Source organism: Marmota flaviventris, chromosome X, assembly GCF_047511675.1.
Source record: "Marmota flaviventris isolate mMarFla1 chromosome X, mMarFla1.hap1, whole genome shotgun sequence".
NCBI classification, from domain to species: Eukaryota; Metazoa; Chordata; class Mammalia; order Rodentia; family Sciuridae; genus Marmota; species Marmota flaviventris.
This window is the reverse complement of record NC_092518.1, coordinates 116,616,989-116,642,124: the sequence shown is the minus strand read 5'-3', so window position 1 is coordinate 116,642,124 and position 25,136 is coordinate 116,616,989. Positions and strand designations below refer to the sequence as shown.

General features: G+C 39.4%; 1 protein-coding gene across 2 annotated transcripts in view; it reads right to left on the bottom strand.

Annotated features, from left to right (window-relative positions):
* Nucleotides 1-5,184: 5,184 nt before the first annotated feature.
* LOC114101852 (P2R1A-PPP2R2A-interacting phosphatase regulator 1-like) overlaps nucleotides 5,185-25,136 on the bottom strand; it is a 65,560-nt gene continuing 45,608 nt past the window's right edge. The window contains exon 9 of one of the 2 annotated variants that reach the window (XM_027946999.2): nucleotides 5,185-5,283. The gene's annotated coding sequence lies outside the window, so the exon portion shown is untranslated. Of the gene's footprint in view, nucleotides 5,284-19,612; nucleotides 19,926-25,136 lie in introns of those variants that run through there. The other variant, XM_071606220.1, reaches the window with a different exon arrangement.

Here is a 25,136-nt window from a genome sequence, read left to right as displayed (position 1 = left end):
GCTGGGTAATACAATAGGTCCTTTTGTTTTCTGGGTAGCTTTTTGAAAGGAATATTACTGGAAAAGGTAGAAAAAGTGTAATGCCTAGAGCACACCTCCAGGTTAGCAGGAACTCATTAGATCTCAGGAACTTTTCTCCTCTGATCCTGGGAGGAGATTAAGCTATTTCCTTCTCTTTCACTGCCCTAATGACTCTGGAGACCTGCATTAATGGATCAGCATGGCTACTCGGTTTTGCAATGAGATGATGTGATGATTAATTAGCCTCTAGCAGGAACCTGATGAAGTTCTCAGGTCAAAGCCCCAGGGATCTAATTTGGGACAATTTGCCCTCACTCTCACTCACTCACACACACACACAAAACCAGGTTAAGGGGGCTGGGGATGTGGCTCAAGTGGTAGCACACTTGCCTGGCATGCGTGCGGCCCAGGTTCGATCCTCATGCACCACATACAAACAAAGATGTTGTGTCCGCCGATACTTGAAAAATAAATATTAAAAATTTTCTCTCTCTCTCTTTAAAAAAAAACAACACCAGGTTAAGAGGCCCACAAACTGACCTGGTGATAGGCAACCATAGGGATTATGATTGACATTTTGACAACCAAATTATCCGGACACAATGTGCTGTTGTGAAACAGTAATCCTACACAAAAGGACAAAACCTATGAGCTCCACAAAAGCAGCTGTCTTTAAGCAGGAAATCAAATAAGCAATGTAGGGATGGGGCTGGAGCTCAGTGGTAGGGCATTTGTCTAGCATGTGTGAGGTGCACTGGGTTCGATCCTCAGCACCACATAAAAATAAATAAATAAAATAAAGGTATTGTGTCCAACTATAACTAAAAAAAATTTTTTTTGGTACCAGGGATTAAACTCAGAGGCACTCAACTACTGAGTCACATCCCCAGCTGTATTTTGTATTTTATTTAGAGACAGGGTCTCACTGAGTTGCTAAGTACCTCGATTTTGCTGAGTCTGGCTTTGAACTCGTGATCCTCTTGCCTCCCAAATTGCTGGGGTTACAGGCATGTGCCATGAGACCAGGCTAAATAAAATTTTTTAAAAAATTCTTTATCTCCTCTGCCATTTAAATAACTTTTTGGATCACTTTATCCCACATTCTAATGGATTGAATTAATATTTTGTGGCCAATCTTACCTCACACTAAAAGAATTATAATGAACAATACTAAGAATGAGTCAAAATAAGCAAAACCAAAATAATTAGGGTAAAATACTTAAGAATTACTTTAAGGGGCTGGGGATGTGGCTCAAGCAGTAACATGCTCACCTGGCATGCGTGGGGCCCTGGGTTCGATCCTCAGCACCACATAAAAATAAAATAAAGATGTTGTGTCCACCGAAAACTGAAAAATAAGTATTAAAAAAATTCTCTCTTATCTCTCTCTCTTAAAAAAAAAAGAATTACTTTAAGAATATTTTTCAAAATGTTAAAGAACATTTTGAAGACAATATTTTAACACCATATTTTAGTAATGTATTAATCAGTGTATTTTTCCTCCAAAACCTTCCAAAGACTTTTCTAAAAATCCCTTTTTATTTCATTGATCACCTTTGTAAAGTTAGAAGGGCAGTTATTATTTCTCTGTCTTTAGTAGATGAGGAAACTGAAGCTCACAGGTAATATTTACTCGCTGTCCACAAGAAGTTGGCCATACGGGGCTGGGGATGTGGCTCAGGGCTGGGGATGTGGCTCAAGCGGTAGCGCGCTCGCCTGGCATGCATGCGGCCCAGGTTCGATCCTCAGCACCATGTACAAACAATGATGTTGTGTCTGCCAATAACTAAAAAATAAATATTAAAAAATTCTCTCTCTCAAAAAAAAAAAGAAGTTGGCCATAGAGTTAGCTGTGCCCTACTGATTTACTCCATGATGTATAGAAAAGTAGTTTTCAGGCTGTGCCTAAACCTGAGTTACTCCATTTTATAATGCAGTAGCGTTTACTCCATTTTGAATATAAATACTGAGGTGGAATGACTATGCCTTGTTTGTTCAAGTAAACAACCACCATCTGCCTAGCACAACCATAAGTCATAAAGTGATAAATAAATTAACCATGCTAATAAAAATGAGCACCTGTGAACTTATCAAATAAATCAAAAGGACATGAATGCATAGGCATATCAAATTCATTTAAAAAAAAGGCCTATAAGCTTATCAAACATGCCAGACCACTGAATGAAGCAACACCCTTACCCAAGGCCCATAAAACAAGACACAGCTGCACAATGACCTGGTCACCTGGTCACTCATCACAAGCCTTGCCCAGGAAAATCCAAAGCGACAAACCTCTGAATCTATTCTCAGGCTTTAGCACATCACGGTTTCTCCTGCCCCTGACGACCTTGCATGGCCCACTCCAAGTTGCTGACACTTCCAGCTGACACTCTGAAACTGCCATCCATCTGGGCTTTGGTCTAGAATAAGTTCCTGTGCTTTGACAGCTCTGTCCCCTGGCGTAAATTCTTTGGCTGGTTCATAATCTTATCTGACCACCACAGTGACTCTGTCTTCAGGTATCTGCTCTCTGCCTTTGCTCTCAGTTCAGTCTCCTGAATTCCTGTGGCCACCTTAACCCTTTCATTCATATATATATATAATATATATATTGTGTAAAGGGTGATGTATGACTTCAGCATTATTGATATTAGTAGTTAAAATAGGAATAAAAGAACTTGTGATAGCCCCGCTTATGAGAAGCAGGTGACCCAAGAGTATTTGATGAACTGCCACCACTGAGAGTAGTGTAGCCTGTGAATTTATTGTTTTTCAATAAATTCTGAACATTGTAGAAATACACAATCATGTGTGGTCTATGTTAATGGCATAGCTTGCCCAGCCACTAAGAGGCAGAGCCAAGACTGGCATCCAGACCAGACACTGGCCCTGTGTTCTTTCCAACTTCTCAAAAACTGAAGAAAAAGATAGCACAGGAACGGCCACAAAAATCACCCACTAAGAAAATCAAGGCAGCCAGGTATGGTGGTGCACACCAGTAATCCCAAAGACTTGAGAGGCTGAGACAAGAGGATGGCAAGTTGGAGGTCAGCCTCAGCATCCTATCAAGACCCTGTCTCAAAATAAAAAAAGGAAAAGGGCTGGGATGCAGATCAGTGGTAGAGTGCCTCTGGGTTCAGACCCCCATAATACAATTAAAAACAACAACAACAAACAAAAAGGCAACAAAGAACATGGTAGGATTATTAAATGAGTTCAAAAAAACGATATTGTAATAAGGGCTCCCTTTGAAATGATCCTTCATGGGCTGGGGATATAGCTCAGTTGGTAGAGTGCTTGCCTTGCATGCACAGGCCCTGGGTTCAATCCCCAGCACCATCAAAAAAAAAAAAAAAAAACAACAAAAAAAAACCTGTCCTTGGCTTCCCCCCTTCCCTTTTGCCCTTCTAGCCTTCCCTATCCTTTGGCCTAAGAAAAGCCCCTGCCTAGATGTTAACTGCCCTCGCTGAGGAAGAGCCTGTCCAGCCTACAGACTCATCACTTCCTTCCCTCCCCATAAAAACCACTTGCCTCCCTGAGCCAAGAAGATAGATCTTTGAGGAACTAGCCCCATTACCTTTCTCAGGGCTGGCCTGATTCATTCCTCCCAACACTCACCTCCTGAATATTGGTACTTAAGTGGTGGGAAGCCTGGACTTTTGATTCCAATAACATTTTCACTTTGGAAATCACAAATTACATGGATGTGTTATTTGGTGGGTGTTGGTGGGGAACTTGAATCATAAGTACCTACATTCATCATGCATATGGAAGGCCTTTAGTTGTGGCTATGATGCAGCCCACAGCAAGAACATTTGGAGTAGGGCACAGAACTAGGTGCATTCTGTCTTTCTTTTGCTCACTGTTTCACCGAAGGGGAAGGATGGAATGTTCTGGAAGGTGGGGGATTCCTACTCAGAATGTAGGAACCTGGGGCCAGTTACCAGGACTATAGTGTTCCATGGTTCAAAGGCAGATATCAGCTCCCTCCTATATCTCTGGGGCCAGCTGTGGATGGAGCCACCAGCTTAAAGTCATTTCTTCTAAAGGGCACAACATCCTAATAGGTCTGAGCCTGGCTTGTGTGTGTGCCACTGTTAAGGTGAGGGGAGCATGGTACTCTTCATGAAAAGCAAGGTAATAGTCCATTGGGGGAAGGGGTCTAAATTAATCCTTGCCCTAGGGCTTCCCCTCTGCTAACCCCTTCTCATCTTAGTACTACTTTGAGTTGTTATTTTGTTTCTTTTCTTTTTGCAGTGCTGGGGATTGAACCCAGGACCCCACACATGCTAGACAAGCACTCTACCACTGAGGTACATGTCTAGCCTTTTTAAATTTTCTGTTTTGAGACAGTACTTCACTAAGTTGCTGAGGCTGGCCTTGAACTTGCAATCCTCCTGTTTCGTCCTCCTGAGTTGTGGGGATTATAAGGCATGAACCATGACAACTGGCTAGGAAAGTACTTTAAAATTGCAAAATTATAGAGATGGAGAACAAAGTAATGGTTACCAGAGGCAGGGATGGGGAGAGGTGTGGGTATAAGTATAAAGGGGTATAGGAAGGAGATTTTTACATTTAATAGAAAGGCATAGCACTAGACACACATTGTACCTGTATCAAATTTTCTAGGCTTTCTATTATACTATCATTATGTAAGATGTAACCATTGGGTGAAGGGCAACTTCCTGTGAATCTATAATTTATTTCAAAATTTTTTAAAAAATCAACTCTCAAGCACAATCCTGCATTTCTTTTAAGTGCCTTATAAAATCTTTCATTTTCCAATTTTTCTTTTGAAACAAGTCCATTCCACCACCACTCTATACCACCCCTCCTTGATTCTTGAGAACTAAAAGTATAGACTTAGAAACAAAACTTGCTCACTTGGATGAGTGATGTAAGTCTGTAATCCCAGCAACTCAAGAGGCTGAGGCAGGAGCATCACAAGTTCAAGGTAGCCAGTCTGGGCAACTTAGGGACACCCTGTCCCCCAAAAAAAATAAAAGAAGGGGCTGGAAATGTAGCTCAGTGATAAAGTGCCCCTGGGTTCAACCCCCCAAAAAATTAACATGAGAGAGAAAAAGAAATAAAGTTTCCCTTTTCCCCTGTCTTAATTATCCCCACTGGAAAGAAAAGTCAGAGAATGTGAGTGGCCTTCTTTTATTTTAATCTATGGACCTGATGTTTCAGGTGGAGCTATCCATTGGTAATGGCTTGAACAGACTGGAAAGGTTCTGTATTTGCCTAAGCCAGTTCTTCTCCCTGCCATGGAAAAAAAAAGCAGAAACATGTTAAATTCCTTTTATCCCTTCAATGTGAACAGAAGTATCAAGTGGGAAGTAGGGAGAAGGCAGGCCAGGAAGCTCTTGGTGTTGAGCTACCCCCTTGAAGTCAGGTACTTGGGGAAGAGTAGTAGCTCAGCTAACCTCAGAGAGGGGGCATTTGGAGTTGAATGTAGAAACCTGAACCAGCTTCTCCTTCCCACCTCCCCAGAAGAGATGGATAAAGCCTGGGCCCTTCAATGGGATCAGGTGGTTATTTTAGGCAGGGACTTGTAAAGGGAACATCTGCCACAGGCCATTAGATTCCAGACACACCCTACCCCCCCAAAAGGCCCCAACTTGGCCTTCATACATTCCATGTATCTCCCTGAAAGTCCTTCAGTATTCCTTGGTTGGCTCATGCAACCCAGTAGTTGATATAAATCATCTCTTTCATATTATGCTCTAAATTTAAGTCTGAGGGACCTGTGTTCAAATCCTAGTTCTACCATTTACTAGCTACAGGATCTTAGGCATGCTGTCTACACCCTAACACTCCTCAGTTTGTTCATCCATTAAACAGGGGTAACTCCAGCCTTAAAAGGTTTGTAAAGTGTTGGGTACCTAAAAGGTACTTAGCAAATGCTAGACCTCTGTTTGCTCATTCTTTTCCATGTGGATGCCACATTGCTCACTGGAAAGGAAGCTCCTCTTCTTTTTCCTTTAGTACCTAGCCTAGGGTTGGGCACACAGTAGCTTGTTAATGAATCCTTGTTGGCACTGATTTTTTTTAATATTTATTTTTTAGTTATAGTTGGACACAATACCTTTATTTTATTTATTCATTTTTATGTGGTGCTGAGGATCAAACCCAGGACCTCTCATATGCTAGGTGAGCGCTCTACTGCTGAGCTACAACCTCAGCCCTGCACTGATTGTTTTGATGATGCTGACGGAGACCTGAAATGGACATAAGGGAATGTCAGCATTCCATTTCAGAGGATGAAGGGAACATGCTTATTTTTTTTGGACAGCACTGGGGATGGAACCCAGGGTGTAATGCATGCTAGGCAAGCACTCTACCACTCACCTACACCCCCTCACCCCTGCCTACATGCTGAACTCTTTATTTCCTTGATACATTGTTAGAGCAGAATTCTTCAAGTGGTAAAGCATGTCTTTCCTCCAAACATTATTTTAGATAAATATTATGCAACCCCAGTAAGATTAGAAAGCAATGGTTTTATGTACCTTGACAAAATGGCTTCTTAAACAGTTTATCAGGTGTAAAGCAGAAAGAAGAAGGGATTATAGACTAACATGCTTATTGCCACAGAATTGAGAAGATTATCAAAGATAGCAGTAAAATCTGAAATTGACCCAGTTATATACACTCCAATCACTGTCTTGGAACTATATTTCAGTTTGTAGTTACTTGAGAGCTACACTGGAAAGAAGAATGCATCAGGAAATAAAGACCAGAGCTATAGCCCCAGATTTGGTCATACCTTCTCTCACTTAGCCATGGCAGACGTGCAATAAATATCTGATGGCTAATTAAGAGAATGGCTATGCTCTATTGGATAAACTTCAGACAGGACCCTACCTTATTTGAATTTATTAAGTCAGTAATTGTGTGACCTACAGGAAGTCTCACTTTGCCTCTCTGAGTCTCATGCTTCCAATCTGTCCGATGGTGACAACTATATTAATATTTTTTTTGTACCAGGGATTGAACATGGTGTTGCTTAACCACTAATCTACATCCCCAGACCTATTTTATATTTTATTTAGAGACAGGGTCTCCCTGAATTGCTTAGGGCCTAGCTAAGTTGCTGAGTCTGGCTTTGAACTCAGGATCCTCCTGTCTTAGCCTTCCAAGCTGCTGGGATTACAGGCATGCGCCACCACCACCCAGCTATATTTATATCCTAAAGCGACTATTAGAATTATAGGAGGGAATGCAGAGGCAAGAGCTGTGCAGACTGCGATTGTTTTCTATTATTGTCTGCTATGTAATAGTTACATGAATAGCTTGTGATCATTTGAAAATAATGTCCTAAATCTATTTCAAGGGGGCTGAGCATGCTCTGCCTATGTCATTTTCTTTCCTTACATGTTGGCAAGCCAACCAAAACTAGAGTGAGCAGGAGAGACAGTTGTGTTCTCCTGAGCTAAATATCATAGACAACAGCACTCCATTTCAGGTTCTCAGATGGGTTGGATTTCAGATATGGTTCCTCTTACAGATGGAATCATATTCCTCAGAAAGGTACGCTGAAGTCCTGTGAATGTGCCCCTATTTGGAAAAAGGCTCTTTGCAGATGTAAGGTTTGCCACTATAAAGATCCCTTAATCTGGCATTCTAGAATGTACCACATATTTGGTTTATTAATGCCATATACATTCTCCTTTCTAAAATAAAATCTACGGCTTTAAGAAAACTGAGCATATATAAACTCTAAAATGATTACCCTTTATCATGTGAATTCTTGGAAATGGCTAGGAAGTTTCATCTATTCTTTAATTCTCAGTAGATATTTAACACTGAGGAGAAACTTGCAATATTATACTTTTTCCAGGCACATGAACGAAGTATAGAAGAGTCCTCTTTGGCTTTAAATGACTCCCCCATCCCATGATGACAAGCTTCAAGTCATAGCTGATCACTTACTCAATTGGATTTAAGACCAATAAGTGCTATTTAGAGAAACAGTTTCATATTTTAGATATTATCTTTATATTGTTTTTCATGCATACCCCATAAGCAGGACAAATTCTGTCACAACCAACCCTAAAGGAGTGTTGAGGCTCTTTTGTTAGTAGGGTTTTTGTTGTTTGAATATTGTTAAGGTGAGTCATACAGTCCCGTAGAGATGATATTCATTTATAATAGGATTAACTTCTGACACATTTTTCTTCTTCTTTGTTTTAATTTGTTCTTTAGCATGGTTTTAAATTCAGCTTTTATCTTCTAGATCTTATGTCCTTTTTTGCTTCCTTCAACAACTAAAATATATTTTGGTATCTGTTCTTTTTAAAAAAGGTCTCCAACTTTGTGGGTTTTAAGGATTCAGGTAACTTCTTTTGTGAGCTCTGCCCCCCATATTACAAAATGTTAAAAAAAAAAAAAAAGATTCAGCTATGAGTTAAGAGAAGGCCTCAGGGTGGGCCATAATCCAACTAGTGTCCTTTAAAAAGAGGTAAATTTGGACACACACACACACACACACACACACACACGAGAACATCATGTGAGACACAGAAGAAAGAAGGCCATATGAAGATGGAAACACAGATTGGAGTTGTGGAGCTGGAAATAAAACACTCCCCAAACAGAAACAGCCCCACCACCCTCTGCCCTCTATGTAGTCCATGGTACCCTGTCCTTCTAAGTACATGAATCTACATGAAAAGGACACCTTGGTCCAAGCACATTAACATGTGGGTCTTCAGAATGACATGAGAGCCTGTGTGGAACACTGAATTGCATTCCATATTTTCCAAATACACCAAAAGGTAACTCTCTAAAGTTTGATGGAGAAGAGCAAAAGCAGGCGGGCATGGGATGCACGGGTGTGGGGTATACCAAGCCAACAGCTGCTGCCTGCTACCTTCTGCATGGAGACTATCTTGGGAAAGCTGTAGAGTCCATTCTGGGCCCTGATAAAGACCAGGGAGCTTTCAGGAGAACTAGCCTCATCTAAGGTTTACAAGTGCTATAAAGTATTATGGGCTTTCAAACCAGGCTGCATCTTGTCTATGCCTAGACTCTGTAGTGTTTACCAAATAGTCATTTTCAAAATAATATGCACCCACTGATTAAATGAGTCCTGCAGAAAGGATGCCTTCTTTTGCTTAGAACAGAAGTTTCTGGTTGGCCAAGGTTGACAATAGCCACCAATAGATTATAAATCTAGGGAGTCAGAATTTGTGAGAAACATGATTATTTACATAATCTCAAAATACTTAACATACATTAGTTATGAAGTACACAACAGAAAAAATGGAATCTTTACAGAGAAAATAACCTGGAAGACATCATTCTGACCAAGGAATCAAAGTTTAAAAATCAACAATAATCTAGCCTATCTGTTTTACTTCTGCCAAAAAAAAACATAACCCGACTCATCATGCCACACAAAGGACATACCAAGCAAACTCAAGCTGAAGGACATTCTAATTGACCTATACTCCTCCAAAACGTCAATATCATAAGAGATTTTTTAAAAAAAAGAAAGAAAAAGGCTGAAGATTCAAGGAGATTTATGAGAACTAAGACACATGACAACTATTTACAAATGTGATCCTAGACTGGATCATGGATGATTAAAGAAATAGCTATGCAGGCCATTATTGGGACAATTAAAATTTGAAAATGAACTATAGATTCTATGATAGTGTTCTGTATCAATGTTACATTTCCTGAGCTTGATAACGCTATTGTGCTTATATAACAGAATGTCCTTGTTCTTAGGAAACAAAAACACTGAAATACTAAGGGGCAAAGGGACCCAGTGTCTGCAACCTTCTCTCAAGTGTTTCAGGAAAAAAATTGTGTGCTGGCACTTGTCTGTTTGTGTCAAGAGAAACAGTGATAGAGCAAATGTAACAAGATCTTTAGAACAGATGAATCTTGATCAAGGGTATATGAAAGTTCTTTTCACTATTTTTGCATAAAATTTGCATAAGTTGCAAATTAATATTTTTAAAACATAATATTTAGGGGGGGTCAGTGGTAGAGTGCTTGTCTGGTATACACAAGGCTCCAAGTTTGATCCCAGCATTGCAAAATATATGTGTTTTTTTTTTACTTTAAAATGTGTGTGTGTGTATATATGTTATTTTGAGTATTTAATCATGTGCCCGAGGCTGTGCTTGGAGTGAGATATTCAAGGGAGCACAAGTCATGGTGTCTATCCTTAGCTCACAGTGTGGGGGCAGGAGGGACAAATAAAGAGGGGATAATTTTTGCAGGTGATGAAGGCTTCTGTGAGAGCTTGGAGGAGGGTCTGCTAAGCCCAGATTTCTGGGTAAGAGGGTCAGAGGAGTTCTTTACAGAGGACATAAAGTGGGGGGTGCTTAGAGTTGGGAAGCCCAGTGAAGATTTGCAGTGCCAATGAGACATGTGAGCAGAGGAGCTGATGGACTGGGATATGGGGAAGATGCCTGAGCCTGTAGGCAACAAGAAGCCACCTGCTTCCTGAGGACAGACAACAAGGCATGGCATGGATTAGCAGGCGTCAGGGGCCAGGCTGAGGCCGCCATAGCCTCTGAGGTAACATAAGAAGCACAAGCTTACGTAAGCAAAACCACTTGAGGTTGAAAGGTTGAACACAAGTGTGCTTACGGACGACCTTTGCAGTGATGTATACTGAATGTCCGAGGGACATCAGCCCCTAGATTAATAATATAAGTAAGCTGGATAAGGACATGGCCCCAAATGAGCTAGAGCTGCTAATAATAAACAGCGAGGCAGGAAGAGAATGTCAAGTGATCATAGGAAACTAAAGAAGTGATTTTTTTTTTTTTTTTGAGAACAGGATGAGCTTTACCAGCAATAAGGATAAGGGAGTAGCCAATTAACACACAACAGGATGGAGAGGGATTGTTGTTAATGGGAAAAATTCTCAGAACAGTACCAGGTCCCACAATAAGGGAACCAATGAAGCAGTAATGCTGTTGGGGGAATGGGAATTTCCATTCAGTTATGAGATACAAGAGCATACATCAGAAAGTGTGCAAGTGTTCCTAGCAAGGGCATAGTGGGACTTCTTTTTTAAACTTTAATATTATGAAAAATTTGGAAAACATCATTAGTTTAAACCACATGAAATTGCCAAAATTGAAATATTTTTGACCCACAAAAATGACAATTTCATGTTCCAAATGAAAACAAATTCCCATATACCCATTCCCCAACCTTAACAGTTATTAAAACATAATCAGTTTCATTTCATCCAAATCCCCCCAGAGTATCCTATCAAACGGATTGGTTTGAAACAAATCTCTAGGGAAAGTTTCGTTATGCTTTTAAGTATTAAAATCTGTAAAAGAGAATCCAATTGTATATACACCTAAAATTGATTGAAATATTCAATTTGTATATGCATATATAGTATTTTAGTGAATTATTTTACTTTCCCATTAAGTTCTATATTCACACGGTTCAAAATTCAAAAGGTGCCCAAAACAAACAACAAAAAAAAGACAAGTGAAAAGTCCTTTTCCACCCTTGTCCCCTAGTCAACATCTTTGAACCCCTGTGTGCCTGCCAACAGCTGGAGTCCTCAGAGGCAACCAATCAATATTAATAATTTTTTTTATGTAACCTTATGGAGCCGTTTTATGCACAGGTTAGTAAGTAGATTGCAAACTACTCACACTCTTCTGCACACCTTGCTTCTTCCACTTATTAAACCATGGACGTCATCCCATATCGACACATAAAGAGCAGCTTCTTCCTGTTTTTCCAAATACCTAGCATTTCAGTTTATGAACTGTAATTTATTTAACTAATCAAATTACTATTGATCGACTTTCAGGCTGCTGCCAATCTGCTGTGGATACAGTTTACGCTGCAGCAACTCGCCTTACCCAATCCTCTTGCACAAGAGCAAGTAATTAGGTAGGAGAAATTCCTTAAAGTAGAGGTGCAGGATGGAGGGAATATGACTTTGCAATTCTGGTAGATACTGCCAAATTGTCCTCTTTCAGCTAAGCATTATTTGCATGCTGCCTTTACCCTTTCATGAAGCACAGTATCTTGGGTGCTCCTTCCCTGTTACTTCCCAGGCCCCATTGAAGACCACTTCAACAACCCAAACTCAGAAATACCCCTCTGACTTCAGCTTATTAGTCTCCCTGGACTGCTCTTTGGCCACCCCAGTCACTAGCCCACCATTCCTCCCCTCTTCTTTCCCAGAGACCATCATTAGCCTCCTAGCTTCCTTTCCTCCTTCCAAGTCTGCCCCATGACCAGCCATTTTAGCTTTGCCAGTGTTGATCTCTGGACTGATTCTCCCTGTGACCTTTGGCAGCACTTGCTCTGCCAATTCCCAGCTCTGTGAAAACCCCACTATGCATTCTCTCCATCACTTGCTCCCGGGCTGCTAGCTATTGCTAGAGAAGGTCATGAAGTTGGCTCCACTACAAAGCCTGGCCAGCCAGCCTTAGCTGGGCCCCAAGGGCTACGAAGCAGTCCTTTTATATACCTGTATCAAATTTCTCTCAGCGATTGTTCCAAATCCTCTTCTCCTCACATCCTCTGCCCGACCACTGCCCCAGAACCCTCAGTCGATGGCCTAGCTCTGGATTTCAATGAAAGAATAAGGTTATCAAACAGGAACTCCCTTAGTTTCCCTTTTTCACCTGCTTTCCCCAGTTCCCTGCATACTTGACCGTGGCTTTTGCTGCCCAGTCCCCCAAGCCTCATGGGAAAGAGGTACTTCCTCCTCAAGGTTATTCTTTCTGCTTGTGGCCTTGGCACTAGATTCTCCTGACTTCACCTCACTTAGCCCCATCCTCCTTCCCTTTGGGGAAGCTCTTCCTCCTCACTTGTCTTTCCTCTCAGCCTACAAACACTTCCCTCATGCCCGCGCCATTGTTCCACATTACCACCAGAGTTTTCAAATTTAGTGATCTTTAAAATGATACAAGTAATTCATGTGCCCCTGGCTTCACTTTCTCCACCCCTGTTGGCCCCAAAATGTAATAAAATAATCAAAAAATACTAAGAAAATAAAAATCACTCACAATGCCACAACCCAATCATTAACATTTTGATGTTTCTTTCCAATATTTTTATATGCACATATATACATTTATTTATATTTTTAATAAAATTAGATCATAGTATCCATACTATTTTGTTAGAATGTTTTGGACATTGTGTTTTGCTATTTATTAATTTTCTGACCCTAGTGAAATACATTAACTTATCTGACCGCATATTTCCTCCTGTTTAAAATGTGGACTATTATATTAACTGCCTCACAGGGTTGTTAATGGGGATTAAATTATATAAAAATATTTTAAAAAATACCACCACAGTGCCTGATGCATGGTAAGTTGAATTAATTTTAGTTATTATGCTTTTTTTTTTTTGGTATCAGGGATTGAACTCAGAGGCACTTGACCACTGAGCCACATCCTCAGCCCTATTTTTTATAGTTTATTTAGAGACAGGGTCTTACTGAGTTGTTTAGCACCTTGCTAAATTGCTGGGGCTGGGTTTGAACTCATGATCCTCCTGCCTCTGCCTCCCGAGCCGCTGGGATTACAGGCGTGCAACACTGTGCCTGGCCGCTATTATGATTCTTTAATTTTTTTTTTAATTTGGTACCTGGGATTCAACCCAGGGGCAGTTAGCCACTAAGCCACATCCCAAGCCCTTTTTTATATTTTATTTAGAGACACGAGTCTCGCTAACTTGCTTAGGGCCTCACTAAGTTGCTGAGGCTGGCTTTGAATTCGTGATCCTCCTTCCTCAGCCTCCCAAGCTGTTGGGATTACAGGCATCTACCACCATGCCTTTCCCCTATTATGATCTTCTTGGCATCAGCAAAGATAGCTGTACAATAATTCAGTGAGTTCTGTCACTGCTGTGTCTAAAGTTCATTTGGTACATAAGCAAGTATCAATATGTGATAAACTCCCAAAAGCAGAATTTCTGAGTCAAAGCAATGTGTATTTGTATTTTTTTAAAAAAATATTTTTTAGTTGTAGATACATGCAATACCTTTATCTATCTATCTATATATTTATTTATTTATGGTTCTAAGGATTAAACCCAGTGCCTCAAATGTGATAGGCAGGTACTCCACTACTAAGCCACAACCCCAGGCTCCTGTATTTGTAATTTTGATACACATTGCCAAATTGCCCTCCATTAAGTGCAAGTTACCATGATTTCTTTAAATGAGAAAGTATTGATGGATGTTGAGGATATTTCAGTTTTTTTTTCCTTCAGATTACGAGTCCAGGCTGTGAAGAATATCCTTATAACTAAATCTTTGCATAGATCCATGACCATTTATCCAAGGCAAAGGAAAGGAAAGAGTATGAGTGAATATATAGGGATGGGGTGCAAATGGTGTGCATGGGAAACTGCTAGAAACAGTAACAGAGTGAAGAATGGCAAGAGATGAAGTTGGAAAAGAGCAAGATCAGATTATGAAGGATTGTAAATGGCAAAGTCATCCAATCAGTCAGTTACTAAATATGTATTGACCATCTACTACATGCCAAACACAGTTTTAGATAACTTTGTTCATTTACTGAATCAATGTAGGAAAAAATTCCTGCCCTGGGAAAGCTTACATTCTAGCAAGGGAAGGCAAACAATAGAAATAAAAAAATATATATTACCATTAGTTACTACTATTACTATTCATGTGTTAGAGAGTGGAAGTCCCGTGGAACAAAGAAAACGTAGAGTAGGCCAAAGAGCATCAGGAGTGCTAGAGGTTGGAACAGGCAACATGCAGTGGTTTCACCATTATGAACTTTGTACTTACTCTACAAGGAGGAATCACTTACATAAGCATTCACTTATATTCATCATCATCTTTGACATAACCCCATATGACTTCATACCTGATACTTAATGAATTTCTTTAAACCAACTTACTTTCCTGGCTATGGATCTTACCTAGTTGCCCTTCAACAGATGAATGGACAAAGAAATTTTGATATATATACATACTGGAATATTACTCAGCCATAAGGAAGAATGACTTTATAACATTTGCAGGTAAATGGATGGATCTGGAGACTATCATGCTAAGTGAAATAAGCTAATCCCAAAAAACCAAAGGCCGAATGTTTTCACCGATATATGAAATATAAATCACAATAAAAGGGAGAGAAGGGAGAAGTTTTGTAGGTTTGACGGAAGAGAATGAAATGAAGGCGGGGGATTGGAATAGAAAAGACAGTAGGACAAGTCTAACATAATTTTTTATGTACATATATGAAAAAATCTAAGCGAACAACACCATCATGCCCACCCACAAGAATGGGATCCTAATTATAATAAGATATATTCCATGCTTGTATAATTTTATCCAAATGGATTCTACTGTCATGTATAAATAAGAACCAATAAAATGTTGTTTTAAAGGGAACTTCATAACATTACCATAAATAGAAATGCAGTATCAAGTGCTGTAAAGGTCTAGAGATAGATATCCCTTGACACTTAGTACTGGTTTCTCCCTTCCATTCAGAGACCAGTTTGTAAATAAGAATAAGAAGCACTTTCTAAACTGTGTACTTATTGTTTTCCAGGAAGGTTATTGTTTTTTATTATTCATTTATTTAACTATGGGGTTTGAACCCAGGGGTACTTTACCCACTGAGCTACATCCTTAGTCATTTTTATTTTGAGACAGGTTCTTGCTAAGTTGCTGAGGCTAGCCTTGAACTTGTAATCCTCCTGCCTCAGCCTCCCCAGTGGCTGGGATTCCAGGTGTGCCCTACTGTGCCTGGCTTCAGCTTCCTGGTATACATGCAGCAGATATGATTCATCTTCACAAAAATAGGAGTTAGGTAATACTGCTGTTGCTATTGGTTTAGGAGGAAAACCAAGACAAGTGATAAACCTTCCCATGTCTCAGTTTGCTTATAAGTAAATGGGGACAATAAGGAGGATATATGGGAGAGAAGGATTTAATGACTTCTGCCCAGTCCATGTCATGCTTTGGGGAAACTTAGAGAGGGTAGGAAGGGGACAGAGACTCTATCTACATCATTCCCTGGCCCGCCAGATTCCAATAACTGAGATTAGAACTAAATCACTGCTTTAAATTACAAACACCTCCCCCAGAGTTAAATTTATTGGTCACTTTAATTTTCCTAAGAAGAACTTTTAATCATAATGTCCAAACTGATTTCAGCCTTGCTGGGATGGAGGTTTTAGAAGAGTGGAAGATGATGCGCTGCTGGAACACTGGCCTCTTTTGGAAGGAGACAGATATTGTATGTGTGTGTGGGGGGGGCACTTGGAGGGAAAGAAATAGCAGAAAACAAGATGAGAAGAATCTAAAGACAAACGCGTCAACTTCAGGCGTCTCTAATTCAAGTGCTTTGGGGAAAGAAGAAGAATATAACAATAAATAATACAACAGTGGAGAGAGAGGGCCTAGGTCCTGTTAAGCTGCTCAGTCTCAGAAGGTACACTACTGTCGTTCAACTCTCTGAGAAGACAGCCTTGGATTTTTTTTTTAAAGATATTTTCACTCATAGGAAATAATATTGGACTTTGCCCTACTCAAAGAATCAGAATCAGACATATCTTTTTCTGCTTTCATTATCATTGAATAATGAGAATTCCAGATAATTACACAGATGAACCCAGGGTCAATATAATGTAGTCATCCTGGAATGTGAGCATCAGTAGAGTACTTCAATGCTCCATTTACAAGAGGCCGGTGATCCTCCACATAGAATCATTTATTTTTATTTGTTCTGTCTAGATATACATAACAGTAGAGTATATTTTGACACATTATAAATACATAACTTAGGATCCCATTCTTTTTTTTTGGGGGGGGGTACCAGGGATTGAACCCAGGGGTACTTAAACACTGAGCGACATCCCCAGCCCCCTTTATTTCTATATAGTATTTAGAGTCAGGGTCTCGCTGAGTTGCTTAGGGACTTGCTAAGTTGCTGAGGCTGGCTTTGAACTTGTGATCCTCCTGCCTCAGTCTCCTGAGCTGCTGGGATAACAGGCATGCACCACTATGCCAGGCTCTTTTTTCTTTCTTTCTTTTTTTTTTTGGTGCTGGGGATTGAACCCAGGGCCTTGTGCATGCGATGAAAGCACTCTACCATCTGAGCTATATCCCAGCCTCCTCAGACTCTTTTAAAAAAAAAAAAAAAAAAAAAAAACAACATTGCCTAATATATCATTTGTCTGGTAAAATCCAGCTCCTTTCACCCCTATTAGAACTTTGGTCCTAAACAAAGTCAATGGCACCACCTACCTGGACAATTGCAAAAACTTTCAACATGGTGTCTCTACTTCTTTCTCCTACAGTCCATTTGCTAAGGCTCCTACACAAATCCTTGTACACATGGTTATAGTGACTCTTGGTAAGGGCATCTCTTTGCAATTATGATACCATATAAATCTTTATCTAAAGGGGCCCACTGGATGTTACCCCTGTCTACTTAACTTTTTTCACTACACATCAGTCAAATTACCCTATTAACTATGACTCAAATATGCCAAAACCTAAGCTAACTCAAATTTGCTCATTCCTTTGCTGAGATGCTGTTCACATCAATACTGATGTGCCTGGAGGATCCCATTCTTGTGGTTGTTCATGAAGTGGAGTTTCACTGGTTGTATATTCAGACATGAACATAGGAAAGTTCTGTCCAATTCATTCCACTGTCTTTCCTATTCCCATGCCCCTCCATTCCCTTCATTTCCCTTTGTCTAATCCAATGAACTTCTATTCTTCCCTCCCCACTATAATTCATTCATTCATTCATTCATTTTTGCAGTGCTGGGTATCAAACTCAAGCACTGGCACATGCTAGGCAAATGCTCTACCACTGAGCTACATTTCCAGCCCTTTTTATTTTTATATTTTGAGACAGGGTCTTCTGTGTTACCCAGGCTGGCCTTGAACTTTTGCTGCTCCTGCTTCAGCCTCAGGGTCACTGGGATTAAAGGCCTTAACCACCACACCTGGCCTAGTGTAAATATTTGTAAATGGCTAAGAGCAAAAGAGCTTCATCTTTGGTGCAAAGGAGATTTTGCCTAATGACAGCAAATAGCCTCCAGATGTGATAAGTTATACAGACCCTATGTCATAGAAGAAAAGATAACCTATCATAGAAATTCTAAAGGCTGCCCCTGGTTTAACCATGTAGAGAGACATCAGATTCCCTTGATAGCCTGGGACTGCATTATCTAGTATTCCAATGGCTTGTTTCTCCTGCCCAACATTTGGGGAATCCCAGACAAGACTCAGATAACCCTGGCACTTATGCTAGACTTTCTATTTGTAAAGAGGGATTAGAAAAAGTTCGTTGCTTGGTAACATGTGCTTTATAAACCCTTAGATCTTTGGAATGCTAAAATAGAGCAAGTATTTCTACTGTTTTGTTTAGCTTTGTGTTTTTATTCCTTTCTTGTCAGCAAGATCCAAAGGGTGACACCATGCTTGGTAGCTTTCAAGGCACTCACAGTTCCTAACCAACAGGACCCTGCTAAGTGTCTATGAAGTCAGATTCTTTTCCTGCCAGTAAGTAAGGCAGTTCAAGAGGCCACATACACATTTAATATGTCACTAAGACAGCTTTGAGTCATAGTTTCTATTTAACTGAACGTTATCAATCTTGAATTTCTATGTTAAATAAAAGAAGTGTGAAATCATATGAAGCTATTCCTAAGAATTTTAAGAGCCTCTAGAAAGAGTCCAGTTTTTTTATTTTCTAAAACAAATTAGATTATCTTTTAAAGGAAGTATAACGTTTAGCTGATCTTTTTTGTTTGTTTGGTACCAGGGATTGAACTCAGGAACACTGGACCACTGAGCCATATCCCCAGCACTGTTTTTGTATTTTATTTAGAGACAGGGTCTCACTGAATTGCTTAACACCTCGCTTTTACTGAGGCTGGCTTTGAACTTGTGATCCTCCTGCCTCAGCCTCCTGAGCCATTGGGATTACAGGCATGTGCCACTACACCAGGCTAGCTGATCATTTTTTAAAAATATTTATTTTTCAGTTGTAGTTGGACACAATATCTTTATTTTATTTACTTATTTTTATGTGGTGCTGAAGATCTATCCCAGGGCCTCACACGTGCTAGGCGAGCGCTCTACCACTGAGCCACAATCCCAGCCCCTAGCTGATCATTTTTTAACACTGATTGTTTGGCAAATACCAAAACCCAAGACATACAAATTAAATTCTTTGACAGCACATATAATCTAATCAACATTTTTGGACAAAATAAACATATTTAAATATACTCTCTTCACTCTCATTGATTGTTTTATTATCTCAAGTGACATTTTACACAATAAACCCTTTTGAAAAGTAGTATCTCAAGTCAAAATGTTGTTTCAATGAGCTATATATAGGAACTGCATAAACGAACGTGCTGCTAGTGGGAATATAAAATGGTGAAATCACTTTGGAAAAGAGCCTGACAATTTCTTACAAATTTAAACATACATTCACCATATAATATAGCAATTCTACTAGACATTTTCTCAACAGAAATGAAAAGATACACCCACACAAAGGCTTAAACACACATATTCAGGAGTAGGGATATAGCTCAGGGGTAGAGTGCTTGCCTAGTATGTATGTAGGCCCAGGGTTCTAATCTCCAGAATCACATATTCAAAAAAAGCACAACTGTTCATAGCAGTTTTATTAGTAAAAGTCATCATGTCCATCAAGAGGTGAATGGAGCCAGGCATGGTGGCCCATGCCTGTAATCCCAGAGGCTTGGAAGGCTGAAGTAGGAGGATCACAGGTTCAAAGTCAGTCTCAGCAATTTAGCAAGGCCGTAAGCAACTTAGCAAGACCTTGTCTCTAAATAAAAAATAAAGAAGGGTTGGGCTGGGGATGTGGCTCAGTGGTTAAGCATCTCTAGGTTCAATCCTTGGTACCCTGAATAAAAAAAACAAAAGTAAATGGATAAACAAACTGTACCATATAAATACAATAAAATATAATTTAGCAATAAAAAGTAATGGGGGCAGAAAAGTTGGTGGAATGAGATGGACATCCTTACCCTAGGTATATGTCTGACTGCACATATGGTGGGACAATACATTGTGTACAACCAGAGAAATGTAAAGTTGTAAAGTTGTGCTGCAGTTGTGTACAATGAATCAAAATGCATTCTGCTGACATATATACCTAATTAAAATAAATTAATAAATTTTTTAAAAAGTAATGAACTACTGATAAAGGAAGCAATACAGATGAATCCCCCCCAAAGATATTATTGCAAGCAAAAATAACCAAACACCATAAGTATATACCATATAATTACATTTTTATTAAATTGTATAAAAGATAAATCTTATCTATGGTAATGAAAAGATCAGTGGAAGCCTGGAGCCATAAGTAGGAGGTGAGGAGGATTAACTACAAAGAATAGTGGATATTTTCTATAGCAATGGAAATGGTCTACATCTTAACTATAAGTATAAAATGGGCATAATCTATAATATGCATATTGTACTTTGATAAAACTATTTTTTAAACTGTGTGAAAAGTTCTGGGGCTGGGAGTGTAGCTTAGTGGTAGAGCACTTGCCCAGCATGTGCAAAGCCCTAGGTTTGATCCCCAGTACCAGCACAACAACAACAACAAAACCCAAAACAAAACAAAACAAAGAAAAAACACTGTACCAACCTTATAGGGTTGTTATAAAAATTAAAATAGTTAGGAGCTGGGGATGTGGCTCAAGCGGTAGCACGCTCGCCTGGCATGCGTGCGGCATTGGGTTTGATCCTCAGCACCACATACAAATAAAGATGTTGTGTCCGCCGAAAACTAAAAAATAAATATTAAAAAATTCTCTCTATCTCTCTCTCTCTCTCTCTCTCTCTTAAAAAAAAAAAATTAAAATAGTTGGCCAAGTGCAGTGGCGCACACCTGTGATTCCAGGAACTCAGGAAGGTGAGACAGGAGGATTGTAAATTCAAGGCCAGCCTCATAGCAAGCCCCTCAGCAACTTTAGTGAGACCTTATCTCAAAATTAAAAATAAAAAGGACTATAGATGTAGCTCAGTGGTAAACCATCCCTGGGTTCAATCAACAGTACCCAAAAAAGTAAGATGAAAAATAAAAATGCCAGACACGTGGCACATACTATGATTCTAGCTGGGGAGGCTGAGGCAGGAGGATCACAAGTTGGAGCCAGCCTCAGCAATTAAGCAAGACACTGTCTTAAAATAAAAGGGACTGGGGATGTAGCTTAGTGGTAGGGCACTGCTGGGTTCAATCCCCAGTATAAATAAACAATTTTTAAAAACTGTATAAAAGAAAAAACTCTTCCAAAGTTGAAACTCTAATTTATTTCTGCTTAGCAAGTATCAAGTATCCTGTATAAACTTTGTACCTAGATGTAGCACTTAGAATTAAGAAACTACCCCTTTGAGAAAGCTAAGTGTATAGGCACACATGCATAATGGAACTCATTAAGCTCTGTACTATTTGAGCTGGTACATATAGTTTTATCAGGCTCTTTAAAAAAGTTCCCACCATGCAGGAAAATAGCAACAAGTATGAACAAGCAAAGTTTTCATTAGGCTGCAAAGGAGACCAGTGTGTATATTGGGTTAGGCAGGAATACTGGGAGCAGGTCAAGGACAAGAAATGATATTCTATATGAACTCTGGCCTACTGCTGTTGTTTTGTGGAGGGCATTTCAGTTGAGAGGCCAACCAATCTACATGCAGCTAACTCAGATCTAATGGCGATCAAAAGTCAGAAAAACTGGTGCCAATGATGAGGACAGAGTAGAAAATGTTATAAGCCAGGCATGGTGATGCACGCCTGTAATCCCAGTGGCTTGGGAGGCACTGAGGCAGGAGGATTGTGAGTTCAAAGCCAGCCTCAGCAATAGTGAGGCACTAAGCAACTCAGTGAGACCCTGTCTCTAAATGAAATACAAAATAGGGCTGGGGATGTGGCTCAGTGGTCGAGTGCCCCTGGGTTCAATCCCTGGTACCCCCACCAAAAAAAAAAAAATGATTGCAAAGGGAATAGATAACTGAGTGTCTCCTATAATCTTAAAAAGTGACTCAGAATACAGCTACAGTAAGCCAGGAAGTATTCAGAAATTATTTTAATCAAAAAACTTTAATAATAACACAATTTTATAGGAACTAATAATGATATGTGAAAGAAATTATTAAGTGTTATGGTCACTTCTGCTTGCCACACTTTAAGGATATTGATAAACTGGAAAATGATCATCCCAAAGAAAAATTACTGTGATAGAAAACCTAGCGGGGATGAGAATAGGAAAGACAGTAGAATGAACTGTCTTTGTATATATGAATACATGACCAGTGAAATGCCACATCATGTACAACCACAAGAATGGTAAGTTCAACTATGAGAATGGGAAGTTATACTCCAGGTATGTATAATATGTCAAAATACATTCTATTGTCATGTGTAACTAAAAAGAACAAATAAAAAATTAGCTGGGTACAGTGGTGCACATCTGTAATCCCAGCAGTTTAGGACTAAGGCAGGAGGATCACATGTTCAAAGCCAGCCCCAGCAACTTAGTAAGGTCCTAAGCAACTCAGTGAGACCCTATCTCTAAATAAATATAAAAAAAAGGGCTGGGATGTTGTTCAGTGGATAAGCGCCCTGGGTTCAATCCTTAGTACCAAAAAATAAAAAAATAAAAACAAACAAACAAAAAAACTAGAGAAGAACAGATATGTGGAAACATGGTAGCTGCTGCCATATATCTGAAAGCTTATATTATGGAAGAAGATATGAATTTTGCTCATTTTGTGGCATTTCCCAACACAAATCAGGATTAAAGGCTAGAAGGTAGAATTTTGTTCAATATTAGGAAGAATTTTTGAAGGAGTAGAACTTGCCAACATTTGAAAAGCTCTTTGCATCTCTTTCAATGAAAGTTCTGATAGAGGTAAGGGAGTCCTGATCCCCTTACCTCCCCACCTCATATAATGAAAACCTGCATGTAAGGGCTGGGGATGTGGCGCAGTGGTAGAGCAGTTGCCTAGAACACGAGCCCCAGGGCTCAATTCCCAGCACCATGAAAACAAAACAAACAACCCAGCATATGAATTTCTAAAATGCATTTATTTTAACTTCTATTATTTCCTAATTACACAATTAACAGATACTCAATGTGGAAAAATCTGAAAATACAAAGAGAGGAGCAAATAAAATAAAAGCCATCCATCTTCTGCCTCCTCGACACTTACACATTTTTGCACTTTTGCAGACTTTTTAGTTCTATATCTATGTAAAATATGTATGTATGCTTTTTAAAAACAAAAATGAGATTCCATTAATCACACTGCTCTTTAACTTTGCAATATACTGTAAACCTCTTTCCATGTCAAGTGATATAAGACCATATCATTATTCTTAGAGGGTGGGGAGATTTTCATGGAGTGAATATACTGTAATTTGTTTTACCCAGTGGTTCCCAAAGGATATTCTATAGAACATCAATCCCACAAGATGTCCCTCAAAAACAACAACATGGGTTAGGTTAAATAGTTTGAAAATACTTCATACCATGTCCCCTTTTCTAGGACTTTCACAGTATTAAAGAAGCAAATGTAAACCCCAGCATGGTGGAACACACCTGTAATTCCAGGTTGAGGCAAGAGGATCACAAATTTGAGGCCAGCCTTAATAATTTAACAAGGCCCTAAGCAAGTGATACCCTGTCTCAAAATAAAAAATAAAAAGGGCTGAAAATGTGGCTCAGTGGTTAAGTATCACTGTGTTCAATCCCCAGTACCAAAAAAAGTAGATTTAACTCAATTTACCAAGCTTACTTGAACATGGATTCTTCCCAACTCCTTCTTCTTTAATTCACTTACTTATTCATATTTTGTATAACACCCTGAGAAATGCTGGCTTAATTGTTCCCTAGTGTTTGACATTAGGCTTGTAATTCTCCTGCCTCAACCTCCTGAATTGCTGGGATTACAGGAAATACCACTGTCTGGCCTTTTCTATTTTTTGAGACAATGTCTTGTTAAGTTGCTGTGGCTGACCTTCCTCTTCCTTTGCTTCAGTCTCCTAAATCACTGGGATTATAAGGCATGTACCTCCATGCCTGGCAAGACTGTTTTGCACAATTAATTTTTTCATGTTTACAAATAACATTATAATAAACATTCTTTTTAACCTGTCCCATATTTTCCCTAAATAAAATTCCTAGAATTGCTGTATCAGGGGCTGTGGGTGTAGCTCAGTAGTAGAGCACTTGCCTAGAATGTATGAGACTCTGGGTTCAATCCCCAGCACTGTCAAAAAAAAAAAAAAAAAAATCAGTCAGGCTTAGAGCACACACCTGTAATCCAGCAACTTAGGAGGCTGAGGCAGAAGGATCACAAAGTTCAAAGCCAGCCTCAGCAACATAATGAGTCCTTAAGCAACTTAATGAAACCCTGTTTCAAAATAAAACATAAAAAGGACTGGGGATGTGGCTCAGTGGTTAAGTGCCTCTGGTTCAATCCCCAGTACCAGAAAAAAAAATCAAATTCCTATATCAAAAAAATGTACATTTTTTGAAGGCTTTTGATATACATTGCAAAACTTTCTCCAGAGAAGACATTATCTATCTTCAACAGTGAATTCAAATAGTACTTTCCCCATATTTTCAACAGCCTTGTAGTCTAAACAGTTAAAAAAAAAAAAAAACTCTGCTTATTAATATAGCATAGGAATGTATTCTAAACCAAGTTGAAGGGAGTTTTAGCTGAACTCTTCTGACTGCCCCAACATGCTGGCCTCAATACCCTCCTTTCCAAAGATCCCCATCTGATGAAAAGATCATCCAAGAATAGGACTTGATGTAAACTCCTGTAGAATTTAACATACGTCTAGTTAAGGAAGCAAACTAAACCCTTCCTTTCAGAAGAGCCAGACTAGAAATGGAAAGTATAATTAGGCTCCTCTGCTGGATAATGACATTTTTAAGTATTTCCTTCTTCAGCACAAAGTCATAAGCCAGCTGTTTGCAAGTTTCAAGCGCATCCTCTTTCGTTTGTGTTCAATGGAGAGCTACCAAGCATAAGAGCAGAGCCAGGAAATAAACAGAACTGACGTTACAGGGCTTTTCTTCCAGCCATACAATAA